This window comes from Tubulanus polymorphus, chromosome 10 (assembly GCF_964204645.1).
Source record: "Tubulanus polymorphus chromosome 10, tnTubPoly1.2, whole genome shotgun sequence".
Classification (NCBI taxonomy): domain Eukaryota; kingdom Metazoa; phylum Nemertea; class Palaeonemertea; order Tubulaniformes; family Tubulanidae; genus Tubulanus; species Tubulanus polymorphus.
In genome coordinates this window covers 6273795-6291001 of record NC_134034.1, presented here as the reverse complement: position 1 = coordinate 6291001, position 17207 = coordinate 6273795, and positions in this window count along the sequence as shown.

The following is a 17207-nucleotide window of genomic DNA, read 5'->3' as shown; positions in this document are numbered from 1 at the left end:
GTAAATTTTGTTTTGAAGTTCAATCCAATGAGTCCTTTAATAAACGCAACAATTGTACTGTGTTTGTTTGAGACAGTAAAGCTCAGTACCGGTAGGCCTAAAGCCGCGTTAAACTCGATAAACACTTCAAGCGACACATCGAACGATCCCTTTCCCCCACAGCGAACGCTTACTCCGAATGTCAAGTGTGAGTCCAGCATACGGAAATGATTATGTGTTATATACTTGTATTTAGTAAATACCTTGTGCATTTGTCAATGATCGGTATGTACTGTAGGAAATATAGAGTATTGATGGTATTGATATAGAGGTTGAAGCCCGCGGCCGAATAAAGTAATATATTCTTTTATTTTGATACCTCGTCGACATAACAGCTTTTCTCCGCTATATCTCTTCGGCGTGTTTAGTTTAGGCCTACGATTCCCCGGTACACTAAAGATTTATCTTAGTAAATACACGGTTAATTCGGTAAAGAAAAATAGGTATTGTTGTACTAACTCCTTGAAACCCGCAGCCAAATCACTGGTAGTAATAAATTAATTTGTACTCGATTTGATATTCATGATGAGGAGAAACTCGCAGCTGATCCCCGGAACGACGATGTAGTGACACACGTCCATTCGTCGATGTTTACGGCTCGACAGTGCTTTTAAAATCTAAAGTAGTAAATTTCCTGTGTATTGGTATTATAATTTGATGAGGAAAATGGGTTATTGTTAAAATTAGATTTTAAAAACCGCGACAGAATGTGCAATCTTTGGGTAATAAATTTGTTAATTTCTGCTTGAATTGATAATCGATGTGACAAGAAACGTGCGGTAGATTTCGGAAAGAGGACTTAGAAAAACATGTCGGCTCTTTGAATGGGGCTCAATTTTCGATGTTTACGGCCCGACAGTGCTTTTGTAACGTTGATTCTTCAAATTCGCACGGAGTATTTGTAGATCGAACTGAGCTGAATGATATCAGACGGATTGTATCGGCAACAGCGGTAATGTAAAAAAGCCTATGTACTTTTGACAAAAAATGTGTGGAAAAAAATAATAATAATAAATATAGCTGCAAAGCAGCGATAACGGGTTTTCTGCACAGTCTTAGAATCCTGTTCAACGGTGGATTTTGACGAAGCATTTGATAAGGCACAACATCAGCCATTTGTAAACAGGCTATTAGGAAACAGTATCAATGATATGTCGCCCAAATGGCTCAGCAGTTACCTCTGAACGAAAACTTGTAGCTGAAATCAACGGAACGCCTCATCTTGGAATAAGTCGGTCAAACTAGTGGAGTCACGCAAGGTAGTATCCTAAATTGTCTTCTGTTTAATATCCTGACAAATGACATACACAGTAATCCAATACATACCAGTAAATTTCCAAATCGACCTTAACACGCTGTTCGACCAAAAAACTTAATGTTCCAACAAGAAAATCTTCTTCATTCTGACAAAAAATGTGTTCGAATAAAAAGCTATGTTATTGTTGAAATGAAAAAAAATCTGGTTGAGCGAACACAATTTTTTTCGAACGAATGTTTGAATGAAAACAATTCTGTTCGATTGAACAAAATACTTAATACTTTCGGTTCGGAGAAAAAACTTTTTTCAATATACTTGTTCGAACGAAAAACTTAATGTTCTGACAAGAAAATTCTTTTCAAATTAAAACGATTCTGTTCAATTGAATGATTGTTCGAACGAAAAACCTTTCGTTTGGACAAAAAAAAGTTTGTTCAACTTTGTTCTAACGATTCTTTCAAATTGGTGTAATTGTATAGAATATTATTGGTTCAAACGAAATAAATTTTGTTCCGACGAAAGAATTTTCAAGCGAAAGGTCTTTTGAACGAAAAAAAAGATATTTCTGGTGCTCCGCAGTAACTTAAAGCCAGACGTAGGTTGTTCTTGTGACTCGATGCGATCCTCGCGTTGCATTGCAAGTCGCTTGCAATACGATTGTGTGCGACTAGTTTCTGCCAGTCGCAAGAGCGCGTCGGTTGGTTGTGACAGTCGTGTCGCGTCGCAGAAAGTAGAACACGTACGACTCAATGTGACTGGCGTTGCTGAAAGATGAGGACGCCAGTGATATGACGACTGAGTTTCAAGTCGTCAAAATGTCACGATATGTCGACATATTCATGTCGAATTGATGCGATATATTGACATAAATATGGCGACTTGTCGAGTTGGAACGCAACAACTCGAGTCCCTTTATCGCTTCCGTACATCTTTCATTAAGTAGGATCACTTGAATGATCGCTTTAATATCACTTTAAAAGAAAAAGAATCTGCCAAAATGACCTTAATATTCGACACTATATCTACGGAAGCGATAAGGGGCCTCGAGATGACGCGTTCCAACTCGACAAGTCGCCATATTATTGTCGACATACCGCGATATATCGCGTCAGGTCGACATGAATATGTCGATATATCATGACGTTTTGACGACATATTTCGTTTTCTCAACCATTTTCCTCGCGACAAGTCGACATATTCATGACGACTTGAAACTCAGTCGTCATATTACTGGCGTCCTCATCTTACATTTAGACATCTTCAACGTCTTCAAATGACGGCTTGTCCCGTGGAAAATGAGCAAATAAGCGAAATTTGTCGTGAAAAGGTCACGATACGTAGACATATTCATGTGGACTTGACACGATATATCGCGATATATCGACATAAATATGGCGACTTGTCGAGTTTGAACGCGACAACTCGAGGCCCTTTATCGCTTCCATACTATATCAGATTAATCGACTTCAAAATAGGCGAATGCATAAGTCTTTATTACGTTATTAATTGGCGTAATTATTCAAAAGCTAATAATGTGGGCGACAAAACCAAAAAAAATAATTGTCGCGGGCGATAAAACCAAAATAATCAATTGTCGCGGGCGATAAAACCAAAATAATCAATTGTCGCTGGCGATAAAACCAAAATATTGAATTGTCGCGGGCGACAAAACCAAAAAAATGAATAAAACCAAAAAACCAATAAAACCAAAATAATGAATTGTCGCAGGCGATAAAACCAAAAAAATGAATTGTCGCGGGCGATAAAACCAAAATCATGAATTGTCACGGGCGACAAAACGAAAATATTCAATTGTCGCGGGCGACAAAACCAAACTAATGAATTGTCGCGGGCGGTAAAACCAAAATAATGAATTGTCGCGGGCGATAAAACCAAAATATTGAAGTGTCGCAGGCGATAAAACCGCGACAAAAAGAAAAAAAAATTGTCGCAAGCGATAAAACCAAAATAATGAATTGTCGCGGGCGATAAAACCAAAATCTTGAATTGTCGCCATTGTCGCGTGCGACAAAACCAAAATAATGAATTGTCGCGGGCGATAAAACCAAAATAATGAATTGTCGCGGGCGATAAAACCAAAATATTAAATTGTCGTGGGCGACAAAACCAAAATATTGTTTTGTCGCGGGTGACAAAACCAAATTAATGAATTGTCGCGGGCGATAAAACCAAAATAATGAATTGTCGCGGGCGATAAAACCAAAATAATGAATTGTCGCTGGCGATAAAACCAAAATATTGAATTGTCGCGGGCGACAAATCCAAAAAATTAATTGTTGCGGCAGAAAAACCAAAATCTTGAATTGTCGTGGGCGACAAAACCAAACTAATGAATTGTTGCGGGCGATAAAACCAAAATAATGAATTGTCGCGGGAGATAAAACCGCGACAAAAAAAAATTGTCGCGGGCGATAAAACCAAAATAATGAATTGTCGCGGGCGATAAAACCAAAATAATGAATTGTCGCGGGCGATAAAACCAAAATATTGAATTGTCATGGGCGACAAAACCAAAATATTGATTTGTCGCGGGTGACAAAACCAAATTAATGAATTGTCGCGGGCGATAAAACCAAAATAATGATTGTCGCGGGCGATAAAACCAAAATAATGAACCAAAATTATTGTTTTGTCGCGTTATTTTAGTTTTGTCGTTTTGTTATAATGTCGCCCTCATTTGCATATACGTGTTTTTTTTACGTATGGCCCTTATCAGCCACCATAATAAAGCCTTAAGGTCGCGTAAAACTCGATAAACACTTCAAGCGACACAGCGAACGATCTCCTTTCCCCCACAGCGAACGCTTAACCTAGTAGAGGCTACTAGCCTATGTAGGCCTATGTATATGCGTAGGCCTAATATCCGGACAGATTGGTCGTAGGCCTATTGAATTTAACAACCCACCTAAATATCGTAAATTTTGTTTTGAAGTTCAATCCAATGAGTCCTTTAATAAACGCAACAATTGTACTGTGTTTGTTTGAGACAGTAAAGCTCAGTACCGGTAGGCCTAAAGCCGCGTTAAACTCGATAAACACTTCAAGCGACACATCGAACGATCCCTTTCCCCCACAGCGAACGCTTACTCCGAATGTCAAGTGTGAGTCCAGCATACGGAAAGGATTATGTGTTATCACGATAGGTAAAACACAATATCCGTGTTGACGCGATGAGGAGAGAATCCCACAATGATAATAAAAAGTCCGAAAATGAAACTTCGAGATAGTAGTTTATTCAACGTTTCGACTATATCCTAATGCTTAGTTTGCTTCCCTTTAATCTATTTTAGCGTGTAACTGTTTCTACGTTAATTTTCCTTTAGTTTGTATCATCTCTGATTACTTGAATTAGTCTCTTTGTCCCTGGATTGTATATATATCTCATAATTTCTGTAGTATCTCATTATTCCTGAAGATGACTATTAGGATATAGTCGAAACGTTGAATAAACTACTATCTCGAAGTTTCATTTTCGGACTTTTTATTATCATTGTGGGATTCTCTCCTCATTATGTGTTATATACTTGTATTTAGTAAATACCTTGTGCATTTGTCAATGATCGGTATGTACTGTAGGAAATATAGAGTATTGATATAGAGGTTGAAGCCCGCGGCCGAATAAAGTAATATATTCTTTTATTTTGATACCTCGTCGACATAACAGCTTTTCTCCGCTATATCTCTTCGGCGTGTTTAGTTTAGGCCTACGATTCCCCGGTACACTAAAGATTTATCTTAGTAAATACACGGTTAATTCGGTAAAGAAAAATAGGTATTGTTATACTAACTCCTTGAAACCCGCAGCCAAATCACTGGTAGTAATAAATTAATTTGTACTCGATTTGATATTCATGATGAGGAGAAACTCGCAGCTGATCCCCGTAACGACGATGTAGTAACACACGTCGATTCGTCGATGTTTACGGCTCGACAGTGCTTTTAAAATCTAAAGTAGTAAATTTCCAGTGTATCGGTAATATGATTTGATGAGGAAAATGGGCTATTGTTAAAATCACTGTTTGAAGACCGCGACTGAATTTGAAGTCTGCGGATAAATTAGTTCATTTATACTTGAATTGATAATCGAAGTGACAGTCGGCCTGCGGGTTGATTTCGGGATGACGACTCGAAAAACATGTCGCCCCATTGAATGGGGCTAAATTTTCGATGTTTACGGCCCGACAGCGCTTTTGCAACGATGATTCGTGAAAAAACACGCGGGCTATTTGTAGATCTCAGTGAGCTGAACGATATTATATGGATTGTATATGAAACAGCGGTAAGGTAACAAAGCCTATGTTCTTTTGGTAAAAATAGTGTGGAAGAAAATAATAATAATAATAATCACGCGGATATCAATAGGGTTTTTTGTGAAATAACAGAAAACCCTAAATGGGTTTCTGCCTTGCTTGATAAGGAGTGCCATCTAGGGGTCAGCTGATAACATGGCTATGTGGACCCACATGGGCTACTACGCGTACCAAGGTTAGGGGAAATCGCCAACGGTTAAAGACCTAGGAGCAAAAATCGTTGTTTTCACAGTCCCCTGGTGGCAGTTGTATGAACTAATCATGCAGGGTGGCATATTACACACATGTCTTTGTACTTATACCAAGTTTTGTGATGCGAAAAATGGATGCTGAAATCGATTTTTCAAAATTTACGCCCCCTAGTGGTTAAAATGGGAACTAATCATATGAAGGGTTCGTTTCGTGTAGTAACCAGGTACATGTGTATCAATTTTTATAGAAATCCATTGATACCCTTAGTCGATATAGATGAAAATGCGTATTCCAGCGTCTTATAGGTGGCGCTACTTGCGAACCATATGAGCTATATAGTTATACCATACATCAATACAAGCGTCTCGCAAGGGCTACTGGTCACTCGTTGCAACCACAATTCTATCTCCACCGGTTAAGGAGCTAGGAGCAAAAATCTCTTTGAAAAATTTGGGGGCCCATTTTCGAGCCCGTAGAGCCCAAACGGTTAATCGCAGATAGGGCGTGCCATTGACTTTTTTAGCCTCCAGGCTGTTATGAACAACTTTCGTGCTCGGCCGAAGCTGAAAACTCAAAGACAAAATTTTTTCTCACACAGTAACTTTTCGATGTCCGAATTTTCAAAAGTAAAACGCCCCCTGGTGGGTGAACGTGGTCCCCAATCAAAGATCCCTTCGACTCACCTCAAGGTACCTGTGTTCCGTACATCTCACGTAAGTTTCAAGTAAATCCTTCACGCAATAGTCTTGTTACTAGCCGAATTCGAAGTATTAAAGCCTATATATGATGCTCTCTATCTTGTGCTGCCGAATTCGAAGCTACATATGATGCTCTCTTACTTAATGTGTATACGACACAAACAAGCTATAAAAATTCCTCAGTTGCGTTCAGTCGAGCAATGTCCTAATTCAACAATCGACTCTAGAGGAGATAAAAATATCACTATGTGTTTACTACAGATCTAGAACAACTCAGCTCTATCAATATAAGGACACAGACACAGACACACACACGTAGGCGCTGTGGGAATAGGACACGTATACAATATATATACGTATATGGATACTGTTTGAATCGGGCTTAAATTTCGATGTTTAGAGGCTCACAGTGAGTAAACAGTGCAATTCTAATTAATATCATATACAGTTTTGTCAATGCAGCGTAGTACTTGTGATACAGAATGGTTTCACCGACAGTGAAAGTAAATTGCAGTTGTTTATATCCTTTCAATAAGAACCAGTGTGAAAAAGAATATAATAATAATAATAATAATAATAATAATAATAATAATAATAATAATAATAATCAGCAGGAATACAATAGGGTTTCTGCGAAGGCAGCAGAAACCCTGATAATAATAAGAAACACGCGAATCTCAATAGGGTTTTCTGTGATGTAACAGAAAACCCTAATAATAGTAATCACGCGGATATCAATAGGGTTTTCTGTGAAATAACAGAAAACCCTAAATATTCCTCCTATTACAATTCCTATACAAGTAATAGCTAACTTAGTATTTTCATGGGATTTATTATCATTATAAGTTTTAATTATTTCATGTTGAATATTATCAGTTTTAATATTTTCTGTAGTATTGTAATCTTTTATTTTAGAATCATTATCCAATTTAATATTTTTAGTTTTAGTTTCTGTTGATTGAATATGTTTTTTAATTTTTGTCACCTTCCATTAGTTTTGGAGCAGTAATAATCTTTTTATTTATATCATTTAATCCAAACTTATTATGTATTGTTGCAGTTTTAATTAGATTATTAAAATCAATTATTATTTCCCATTTTTAATATTAAATCATTTGAAATAATTAACAAATTAGGGCCTATACAATAATTTAATCTTGCATGAGATTTATCTAAATAATTTAGATATCTTACAATGTTGTCTGGAATGGGTATATTTTCATCATTATGAATAGAATCTTCAAATAATACTTTGAATTGTTTTTGTGTATCGAATGATGTATTTAAATTTCCAATTATCGGGGATCTTGTTTCAACTTGTGCACCTAGAATACAATACATATCAAATAAGTTCTAATTGATTGATTTATTCTTTGTATACCTGATTTTGTAAAATCTTCACTATTTTCTAAAATGAAATAAACCCAACCATTATTGTTTTCTTGTTTTAAATTATCATAAAATTTCGGTAATTTATTGAAATTTAATGTTTTTAAATCCAAAGTTTCTATTTTGCCATAGCCTAATTTATTATTATAGATATTATAAAAACTATTAGATGGTATGGGAAGTGCTCAATATTGTGCAATCTTTTTAGGGCAAGGAAAACATCTTATTGTTCCAATTTTTGTTCTAAAATCATAATTATTTAAATCTATATTATATTCATTACAAATTTTATAAAACTTTGATAATAATATTATTAATATAATATCATTATCTTATTCTTTAAAATACCTAGATCCTGGTAAAGGACACTCTAATTCATTTAATATTAATCTTATTTGAAAGTATGTATGGAATCTAAATAAACTTTGAATTAATTTATATTTAGAATTATTCAAATGATCATTCCAACTAATTCCACAACCTGTTGTTGCACAATAAACTGCAAAATTTAATTGGTTCTGCCAATACTTCATACTAGATTTTAATAGCCATTGTTTTTCATCTTTCAATTTTTAAAATTAATTAGATATACATGAAATATATTTTCCATCTTTGCATTAAAATTATTAGTTTCAGTAACATAAATATCTAAATTAATTAATGAATTTAAAACTTCATTTCTATATGAAATATCTTTATTAAAATCTATTGCAGGAATATTATATCTAATTGATTTATTATATTGGAAAGCTTTTGGAAAACTATCTATTTATATAATAAAAAAATTAATAATTTATTAATTTTTTAAATAATTTATCTTGTTCTTTAACTGTTATATTACCATTTAAACTCATTGTATAATCTAATGTATGTTTTAATTTATTAATTTCTTTCATATAAGATTTTATTTTTTCTTTATAACTTGTTATATTTAATTTTGAACTTATGCCGGTTAATACACTTGAACTTAAACCTAAAGCTCCAATTGAGATAGCTAAAGGTGTTAATGGCGAGAATAATGCTAGAAATGTTATTACAGAACTAATTGTAGCTGAAATACTAATAATAAAATAATATATAATTTTACTTTTTAAATATTTTTTCTTTTTAATCTTTAAATCATTTTCAGATTCTAATATTTGTTTTTCCAAATATAATTTTAATTTAGTTTTATTTTTATCATGAGGAATAATATCAATATTATCAACTTTATCATCCATTTATTTAGAAAAGAAATTACTAATTAGTAAATTTATAAGCAACAAATAATACAATAACTGTTCCACCTAAAATCCAAATTATTTCATATTTTTGTTGTTCACTACTTGGTGTATAATAATCTGATAATTTAGGTTTATACAGATGTAATTTTTCTTTATTTGTTACTGCGTTATATAAACTCATAGCTTCATCAACTGATTGAGAATCTCTATTGATTACATTAATAAAGAATTATATAATCAGAAAATTACACAATGTAGTGTAATTTTGTCTCTTTTCTCTGTATTCTTCTGCAGCTTTATTGTATTTCTCTAATGCTAAGTTATGTCTTCTTTGTTCTGCTAATGAACTATTTTTATCAATATGCTTAAATAAATACCCACCACCAGTAAATGCTAAAGCGTTAACAATTGCCGATCCTATAATAGTTATAATTGCAGGAGCCATTTATTTAGTAAAAATATTACGTATTTATATAGGAGGAATATATTTATATATAAATAATCAATTTTTAAATTAGATAAAGTTACTGCTAATGTTAATTTCAAAATATCATTGATATCAAATTGATCAACATTAATACTTCCCATTTTAAATACTTTTTTTAATACCATTGTATAACCAACGGTTCCCACTGATAATAATGCTCCATTATATAAACCAGTTATTATCCACTTCTGATCCGCCATTTATTTAGAAAAAAATTTACTGTCTTCAAAATATTTAGTTATCTTAGTTATAATTATTTCAACCTTTATAATATTATTAGTTTCATTTTCATATATTTCAGTTATTATTTTTTTAATATCATTAATAATAAAATCTTCATCTAATTCTTAAAATCTTAAAGACTCTCTAATTAAATCAGTATCCTTTTCTACATTAAAAGTGTCTTTATGTATTGTTGTTTCATATTCAAATGTTGTTTCATTAGTAAATGCAATATTTTTTATATGAGTTATTACATCATTAATATCAAATTTCATTTCTTTCTCACGTTTAAAATCAAATCCAAAACATATACTCGGTCCAACAGTTATATTCATTTATATAATGAAAAAATTACTCTCTACATCTTATAACTAATTCATAAATTACAGGAAAACGATCCAAATCAATTAAGTATCCATTATGATTTCTAATTTCTAACTTAAAATTATTGAATTGTGAAATACAGGGCTTAAAATCATTCAGCTAAATTAGGATTTAATTGTGTTCCAAATTGCTTAACATTTTTAATGGTAAAATATTCAATAAACTAGAATTACATGTTATATCTTTAGTTTCTTCGAATGTTTTTGTAGCATCAATTAAATTGTAATAAATATAAAAGTGTGTGTAAGGTATTAAGTTTGGTGTAGCATCAACATTTGAATAAAGTTTATCTGGTGTAATTCCCAATAGTTTAGCTATAGGTTTTTTAACTAAAAATTGATATTTTTCATCATTAGTTAACCTTACCTTTATCTTATTAGAACTATCACTTTTTGAAAATATAATATTAAATCTGGAATCACTACCTAATTTGTGCAAGGCTTTTCTATAAATTTCTTGAGGTAATGTATCTAAATTATATAACCCTGGTTTTAGAAAAAGAGGATACCATTTATTTTTATTTTTGTTAATAACTGCATAACCTCTATGATCAATAGTTTTATCTGATATATTATAAAAAGAATTAAATAAACTAATATTTATTAATTTTAAATCTACACAATTGTACTAGTAAATTATGTGATTGATAATTTAACAGTTTTCTAGAATCAACAAATATTCTATATTCTTTTAATTCAACCATTATTTATAACACAAAAAAATTACCTCGAACCATCGAAAATTAATCTTAATAAAATTGTTCCGAAATAATGGATGAGAAGATAGGATGTGAAATTTGTGGTGAACTTCAAAGAAAAAGTAATATGGCTCGACATATGAAAAAACATGATAGAAATTATAAACCCCCTAAAATAAACTGCCCAAATTGTAATAAATTATTCTCAAGAAATTATGTTAAAAAACATTCAGAGAAGTGTAAAATTGATGACTCAAAGGTTAATGTTGATAGTAACGAAAGTAATAATGATTCGGTTGAAACTGAACCTGAAATTATTTGAAAAAGACCTTTCTTATTCTATGACAAGAATAATATAAAAGATCATTTCTGTGAGCCTTGTCGAATAAAATATAGCACTGAAAATGTAGAAGATTGGGAAAATCATCAATTTCGTAAAGCACATATAGTTTACATTTCTGATAAATTTGAAGCAGAATTCAATGAAAGAAAAAATAATATATTAGAAAACATAAAATATGAGAAAACGTTACCAGATAATGAAGAAAGACTTGAAAAGTTGGAAAAACAATAAAATGAATTAGTAAGAAAAACATATTATTGCAAATATTGTAAATTGATTATTACAACAAGTAATTCAAATCTACATAATAAAACAATGAAACATAAAGAAAACGTAAGAAAATACCAAGAACTTAATGAAGATCTATTGCCAAGATATGATTAAAAAAATGCCCACAATGTATTTATGTGTACTTAAGACAAGAAGATTCTGTGGTATTTTCTAATGAATGTGGATGGCAAAGGAATTTATGGGGTGATGAAAAAACCAGAGATATTCTTATAGAACCAAAATGAAAATATCTAGATGCAATTTTTAAGATATTTTCTATGGAAGATCATACACCAGAATACAAGCAATGGCTTGACAAAATGAAAATGATAGAAAATAAAAATGGTGAAATAATTAAAAAAGATATAATAAAAACAATTATTCCATCATCATTTAACACAAAAGAAAGGAAAATTTATTTATATTGATTATTTAACGATTATTATAAAAAACCTAAATTAACAAAAGAAGATATGGAAAATATAAAAGAAACATTCACAAACATATTAAAGTTTTATGTGGATAATAAAATAACAGATTCAATTAATTATGAATCCTGTTTAAATAAGATTGTACATTTTTTAAACATCGATATTATAATTCCATTTGATGAATTAATGAACAAAAAGAAACAAAGAGAGCGAGATGAAATGTGGAATAATATAGAATTTTATTTAAAAGAGAAATATGAAATGGAAGAACCTAAACAATTAAGTAAAAATGATGAAACCAGTAGTGATTTCGAGAATGATGATATTGATTTTCTTTTTTAATGGCCACAAGGTAATGTTTTTATTCCATCACCCAAAATATATCTTTTATCATCGAACGGATTTAAACTAGTTTTTTCAACTTCATTAATGTACATCTCGTCATCTTCTGATTTTAAACAATTCATTTTATGTTTCATTACAATTGAGTTGTATAAACACTTTATATAATCTTGAAATTCTATGTGTTTATCAACCACATGTTTTGTTATTCCTTTTAACTTTTTAGCTTCATGATCTTTTGTTCTATAACTATACATTTTCTTCTTATCCCAACAAATTCAATCATTTCATCGTCCCTAATTCATCTTTAGATTTACCAGGAATTTTTTTATTATCATTGCTAGATAGTTCATGATCTTTTGGATAATTGCTAAAGTCAAAATGATGTTTTAATGTTTTTAAGTCTTTTGTTATATCATTTGTCTTGATTTTTAGTATGTAGGCGTCCGTATTGACCGCTATTAATGGAAATCCACAGTTAAATGTTCCATCTTCAGTTGATAAATCATAAACATAATCTGTTGGGTTATATATTTCAAATAAATCTCTAACTTCTTCAGTTATTTCTTTTTCTGTGTGCCTTAGAATAAAACAATTTGGTTTAGATTTAATCAATCCAATATTCATATTAAAACCTAATGAATTGCATAATATATTTAATCCTGATATACAAACTTTTCCTTTTTGTGCAAATGTTATTACTGGAGAACTCGTAAATTTTTTAGCACCATCTGCTGCGTAGAATCCAATGAAGAACTATTTTCTTAAATTATCTTTTGCATTTAATACATAATCTGGAACTATCTTTTCTTTTGTTGAGGTATTACTTTGACTATTGCATGAATATAGAATTCATCATTATATTTTATAACAAAATCTTTAGGATTATTTACAAGTATTTTATGAACTGCTGATGATTTCATAACATCCATGATTCAAAATGTTTTGTGTGAATAAACTTCTTCACAGTATTTCTTTATTCTTTCTAATAATTTCAAATCTTGATTGCATAAATACCAACAATATCGAGTGCGACTAACATAATTATTCACACCTGCTGAACCATCGCCCATAAAAAATCCTTTGATAAAATATTCTTATTCTTCTAATGTTACAGGTTCTATGTTATAAATATTATCAATTATTTCATCAAATGACATATGATTCATTCTTGGGTAAAATCTCTTATGTAATAATTCATCTCCAATTTTTATATCAGTTGGTTTTATTTCATCACCATTATTTCTAATTAAACTTTGATCCTCGGTAACATCAACAAACCCAAATTTAGTTCTAACTCTATAAATTCTTTTATTTGTTTTATGCCTTATAATATTCTTTAATTTTTTCCATCCATTTCTTGTCCACACATCCGTTAATCCTTTTATTTGTATTAATTCTTTTTCACCATATGAAATATAAAGTTCATTTTGTTTTGGAATTATTTCTGAAATTCTTCTTATTAATATTTGGTTATTGTATTTCAATAATATTGGGGTATCAGCTGTTACAGAATCAAAATATAATATTTCAATATGTTTTTCCCCAAAATGTGGTTGTAAAACATTATAATAAAAATCATACATTAATAATTTTGATAGTTCTAAAACAGTTGAACCAATGAATATAGGTTTATTAAATTTCATTGACGTTCTGTTTAATTTTACTGCTGTTAAATAATCTTCAAATCTTTTATTTCCTAAATGTCTAGGACTTGATTGTAAATGTCTCAATCATTCGGAATTATTTACTAATTCAATATCATTTCTATTTCTAATATATTCACATGTTTTCCATAAAAACTATTATTCATTAATTTGAAGAAATCTTTTTCAAAATCTGTTTTTGATATGGTTCTCTGTTGAGTATTAAAATCTATATATTTTTCTAACCACATCGATTGATTAAATTCAATATATCTATGTACTTTCTTTAATTTCATTCCTTGTTTTAGATAGAATTTTAACATTCTATAATGAACAATATAATTGTATTTATTATTTTGAGTAAATATTAATTTTTCTGTAAAAACATGATCTTTCGGTTTTATTTTCTTCTGGTATTCACTTAAATAACTATCATCTACGGCTAAATGTTCTGGGCAATATGGTTAGTGTCTTGTTTTAAACTTTATGTTATCAGGATATTCTAAATCAACTACAAAGAAATAACCAATTGGTGCTTCATCTTTTAAACCCATAATTGCACTTTCCCAATCAGTTTTATCATCATTTTCAACTTCTGTTAATATAAAATTTTTGTATGGTTGAGGTTGCATCATTGCCCAACCATATAGATTATTTGCATCAATATACAATAATTTATATTCATCATTTACTTTAAAATACCTATTTCCCATAACACCACTAATTCCACCTGTAATTGATTTTTCAAATAATAAAACTTTGTCTGGTTCTTTTAATAAATCTAATTCTACATTTGTATATTTTAAACCATATTGCCAGGTTAAACCAGGACTTGAATAACAATAACAAGGATCAACATTAAAATGATTTAAATTAACTTCTCTAAATTTTTCAAATATGTCAGCCAATATCATAACATCTGATTTTAAGTATAAATCTACTAATTTACCGTGATTTTTTATCTTAAAATGATTCCAAATATTTAATGTTCTATTAAACACTTCATCTTTCACATACTCCTCTTTTAATTGATCATAAAATTGTTCTTTTAATAATTCTGTTACATAAAAATCATCATGTGTTTTATAGAGTGAATAAGGAATTGCACCTTTAAATCTCAATAAATTAAAATCTTGTTCATTTGGATAATGTCGAGTTATTATAAAATCATTATCAACTAAACTTTTTGCTAAATTATCTAATGAAGTTGCTAAAAATCTATAAGAATCTAAAAATCTAATGCAACCAAATTGAAATGAAATATAATTTTCAGATGTCTTAGCTAATAGTTTAAAATCATATTTTCTTACATTTGCACCATTCATAGCATTATATTCTTCTATTTCTTGATTACTTGCGCCCATTTTCCTGATAATTGTTTGATGAATAGATGGGTATCATAGCCTGATAAATTATGAAATCATATTGATATGAAATTAACTTTCTTAGCTTGTAAATTGCAATCTTCATGAGCAGCTCCACGATATTTTGAATTTAAATGATCATGATCTCTAACTTTTTTATCAAATGAATAAAAATGTTTTTCACAGTAACAACAATGAGTTGCATAATTAAAATCAATTTCATCTTCTTTTGTCATAACTATTCTTTTATTTTTGTTTAATAATTTGCACAAAATCACTTTCTAATTCTATAATTTTATTACAAAATTCATTTACAACATTTTCACCTCTAAAAGAAATATATTGACTTGCATATAATCCAGTATAATTTGATTTTATATAAATTCCATAAGCAGCAGCTCTTTGATGAACTTTTTTAATTGTGTTTATAATTGGTGGGTCTTGAATTATGTCTTCATTTAATTCATTTCCTTTATCCATTGATTTTAAAAATTGCTTTTTATTTTATATTTCTTTTCTATCTTGATCAGTTAATTCTTTATTCAACGATTCAAAATCCCCATAACTAACAAATGGAACAATATTTTTAAATTTATGATTATTAAACTTACAATTTCAACTTACAATCTTTCTTTCTTGGCATTATTAATTTGCAAAAATCTTTATTATCACACAATTCTTTATGTTTTAGTAATGCATTTTCAGTTCTAAATTTAGATAAGCATTTTCTACATAAATATATTTTGTTATGACTGTTGAAATCACTTTCTGTTCTAAAGAATAAATCAATTTGTTTTAACCACATATAATGTTATTTTCATCTTTTTCATAGTATAATAAATGTATAACATTTTCATTATCATAATATTCTGTTAAATATAAAGCTTCTAATGTATAATCTTTAATATTTTCACCTTTTGTCTCTGGTAATTGCATTTATTCGAATACATTTATTTTCAAATTATTAACTTTTTCTATTTTAGGAATCATCTTCATAGTTACTGGATATTGATCAATTTTATATATAATGTTTCATATTTCCGATAATCTGTTATTCTAAAACTATGCGTTATACCTTCTGTTGGATGTAAACAACTAACAATTGACCATAGAAAACATTTATTATCTTCATTCTGAACATTTATTACTGCTTTTGTTGTAAATGGTAATTTAATATAAGATGATGCTTTAATATCCTTTTCTGTTGTAAAGTTTGAATTATTTGTAAACATTGTATTACTTTTTGATGCTTTATTCCTTTTTGTATTATAAATATTTAAATCTAAAAATATAATTTCATTCAATGTTAAACCAGAACCCTCAAAATATCTTTCTTCAATATGACGTTTAAATTCATTAAATATTTTTTCTAATTTCTCCTTTATTTGTGTTTTTGAAATTATTTCTTCAGAATGTGTTTGAATATTATACTCCATTTTTAGTTCTGATTTCATAAAACTTACTTTTCCAGAAATACTAATTTTTGGATATTCAACATCTGTTACAAGGTCCATTATTTTTTCCATTATTTCAATATATTTGCTATAATCTTCTATTGTTGATCCTTTAAAAAATCTAAATATAATAGCTGCCGGTCCAATTTTACTACGTAATGTTTCTAAAATTTATGTTGTATCTTTTATTTCTAGTGATAATAATAGTATATATAATATTATATGTAGTGATCGATATAATTTCTAACATTTTCCATATAAGGTTTATTTGAAATAGATTTAGTTTTTGAAGCTGGTTTTTTACTTGTCAATCAAAACTTGTTATCATCAAAATATTCTGTTCCTAAAATATTTTTATTTTAATTTTGTTTGTGTCTTTGTGATTCGAGATGTCTTTTAAAATTCCTTTTTACTATAAATTCATTACAAACAATACA